A 4,040-nucleotide genomic window follows, 5' to 3' on the forward strand; every position below is an offset into this window, starting at 1 on the left:
AAAATTGATGTGACACATACATTTACGGTAAAACTTCTACTTTTATATTATAGTTAAAGAAGATGAGGGTTGATTTAATAAGTAAAATTGATGTGACACTTTCATTTACGGTAAAAACTTGTAATAATGTCATATATATTGATACATATTTCGAAAGTTGTTCTTTTTTGTTTCATGCTACTGATGATATTTGTTATGCATTACGATTATAGTCGATTTTGGGTTAGTATATGTTTACTAAAGTGCTTAATTAGAAACTTTTCATTCCAGGCTATTCTGGAAAGTTTAAGTTTTGTTGTATGAGTGATAGTTACTATTAAATTTTGTTGTATTAGTGATATTCACTATTTAGTAATGTTTTGTTGTATTTGTAATAGTCACTACTAAGTTTAAGTTTTATTGTATTAGTGATAGTCACTATTAAGTTATGTTTTGCTGTATTTGTAATAGTCACTACTAAGTTTAAGTTTTATTGTATTAGGGATAGTCATTATTAAGTTTAAGTTTTATTGTATTAGTGGTATAAACTATTAAGGTAATACTCGGCTCCGGCCGAGCGTCGACGTTAGGCATCTTAGCCCAAATCTTTATGGCAACTAACGCGGTCCTGAAAGTTACAGTCAATAATTCATTTAGTTATAAAAAACGTGTTTCGAACAACAAAAACTGACCGATGAAAGTCGGGGATTCAAAGAACAATAGGGGTTAATAACAGGTATGGCTTGAAAAGTGGATTTCTGGGGAAGGAGGGGGTTTTGAGAACAATTGGGGTTTGGGTTTGAAAAAATTGTGGCTAGGCATTGAAAGTAAAACTTGAATGTTCTGTTGATGATTATTTGGTTAAATGTAATAAACGTAAATTTTTTTCTAATTTTTGTGAATGTTGTTATGTTGTTATTGTTTTTTTTGGGGGGGGGGGGCAAGGGGAGAACCCGGTCTCGGTTGACACCCGGCCACAGCCGAAGCTTAGTGACCGGGTGCCCGGACCCGGTATACTGCCAAATTTTAGTACCCGTTCATCCCTACTATTAAGTTTAAGTTTTGTTGTATTAGTGATAGTCACTATTAAGATTAAGTTTTGTTGTATTATTGATAGCCACTATTAAGTTTAAGTTTTGGTGTGTGAGTGATAGTAACTATTAAGTTTAAGTTTTGTTGTATTAAGGATAGTCACTATTAACTTTAAGTTTCGTTGTATTAGGGCTAGTTACTATGGAGTTTAAGTTTTGTTGTATTAGTAATAGTCACTATTAAGTTTAAGTTTTGTTGTATTAGTGATAGTCATTATTAAGTTTAAGTTCTGTTGTTTTGGGGATAGTCACTGTTAAGTTTAAGTTTTGTTGTATTGGGGATAGTTACTATTAAGTTTAAGTTTTATTGTCACAACTGAAAAGAGACTTTACAAGATAAAAACTGTTGCTCTCCAACTCCATTGGAAGGAGACATTATAAGAAAACAACCAGTGGTGTCAAACCCTACAGATACGAGATATTACAAAATAACATCCACTGCTCTCGATCCCTACTGAAAGAAGTCATTACATCATAACAATAGCTGCTCTCCAGCCTTACTGAAAGAAAACATTACAAAATAACATCCACTGCTCTCGATCCCTACTGAAAGAAGTCATTACATCATAACAATAGCTGCTCTCCAGTCTTACTGAAAGAAAACATTACATCATAACAATAGCTGCTCTCCAGCCTTACTGAAAGAAAACATTACAAGATAACAACCACTGCTCTCGAACGTTACTGGAAGGAGACATTACAAGATAATAGCCTTTGCTGTTCAACCCTAATGAAATGAGATATTACAAGATAAAAGCCGTTGCTCTCAAACCCTGCAGAAGAAAGACAGTAAATGATAATAACAGCTGCTCTCCAACCATTTCAAAAAAAGACATTACAGGATAACAACCGCTGCTCTCGACCTTACGGAAAGAAGAAATTACTACACAAAACCCACTTTTCTCCCATCTTACTGAAAGAAGACATTACAAGATATCTACCGCTGCTCTTCACGTTACGAAAAGGGACATGACAAAATAACAACCGCCACCCTCGAACCCCATTGAAAGGAGGCATTACAAGATGATTAGCGCTTTTCTCCAACCTTACTGGAAGAAGACATTACAAGATCACAACCTCTGTTCTCCAGCCCTAATGAAAGAAGACATTAAAAGATAGCAGTCGTTGTTCTCAAACCATACAGAAGAAAGATGGTAAAGGATAGTAACAGCTGCTTTGCAACTTTACTGAAAGAAAACATAGTGTTGTTATTGTTGTTCGCTGCCATTGTATATGGAAAAATCCTGGAAAATGCGATGCCTCCTTTTTGCGGGATGGGGGTAAGCTGTAATGAGGGTGATGTATCTTCTTCAATATAAATCAGCTGGAAGACCGTATGATTGCTGCATGTTAAAAAGACCTGGTTTTATTTTTTCAGCACGTAACTAGTGTAAGATTATATTTTCCCGAACCTGAACGTTTTACAAATACTGACAAAACTCCATTCAGAGTTATTTACCGCCACACGGTAGAGCTAATGTGATCGCTATCCTGCTCTTCTTACAGCAACATTTTAGAGTTGAGGTGATTGATAACCGAACCACAATCTACGAGGTGTCATAATTGATAAGGCAGCAGTAGAACATGGATACAGGTTTCAATGGTTTAAGACTTTGTCCTAAAAGCACAAGATTTAGCCTTTTTTTTTTTTTTGGATCCTTTACGTTAAAATATCAAAAGTCAAGGAAGTGGTTTGTGGTAGAAAGTAAGGTTTAAGGTACTATAGTACAACATGGTATCATTCTGTACAGAACACTGTAATATAATAAAGCATTAAGTAATTATTATAGTGGTAAAAGTAAGGTTTAAGGTACCATAGTACAACATAGTATCATTCTGTACAGAACACTTTAATATAATATAGCATTAATTAGTTATTATAGTGGTAAAAGTAAGGTTTATGGTACTATAGTACAACATAGTATCATTCTGTACAGAACAATTTAATATAATATAGCATTAAGTAGTTATTATAGTGGTAAAAGTAAGGTTCGAGGTACTGTAGAAGTATCAAGCAATGATGAACAATGTTTTAAAATAAAGAACTCAGTGATGTATTGTTGTAGCGCAAAGTAAAATATAAGTATAGAGTAGTGCAGTGTAAAAATATTAAGTTTATTATAATTTATATAGTAAAAGGTATCGATATGTGATACACTCCAATCATTATTAATCTATCTCCAACTCTGATTCTAAAGCAGTTGTATATAATACAATCATGTATTATACAGTTGTTTATTGTATGACTTCGTCATAATACTGTTACAAGTAGCTTTCAACTTGGGTAAATGTCATCTAAATTGACGATGTTTTTACAAAGATGCTTCATGCAACTTTAATCTCTTGTATCATTAATAAAATTAATGAGATGAGAAATAAATGTGATTGGACCGAAGCAATTTGTTTGGTATTATTCTCCGCCTTTGTTCTTGGATGATAAGCTATTGAGCTTAATGTAATTACTCATTTTTTTTTATTGGTTGCTCTATTTCTCACGAAAATAAATCTTTCACGGTTACTTTACTCATGTAACATCTAGACAAGTGGCATTGTTCAACTAGCAGTCTTCTAAGAAAAATATTTTCGTTCCGCATAAACGAAAATATATTTTATCGTTAAGGACGGAAATAATCGCTCAATCACATAAAATACATGTTAAACAAGTGGAGGAATATATTTTTAAAAAGTCATTCATTTTTATGCTAAATCTGATTTCCAGATATAAATATCGTTGTCCTAGAATATGTTAGCTTTTGTTTCATTGTAACAAATGTGTTTGTTTGTTGGATTTCACAAACTACTAAAGGGTTATTAGTGTTACCCATACTTAATAATAAAGTGATAAAGCTGAGAGAAGTCAGCTAGTCAACACTACGAACTTTTAGGCTACTCTTATCAAACCATTTTTAAGACTCCATCAGCTAGTGATCCCAAAATGCAAAACAAAACTTTATTTTGTGTGTGTGTGGG

This window comes from Limulus polyphemus, unplaced genomic scaffold (assembly GCF_000517525.1).
Source record: "Limulus polyphemus unplaced genomic scaffold, Limulus_polyphemus-2.1.2 Scaffold2725, whole genome shotgun sequence".
NCBI lineage: Eukaryota > Metazoa > Arthropoda > Merostomata > Xiphosura > Limulidae > Limulus > Limulus polyphemus.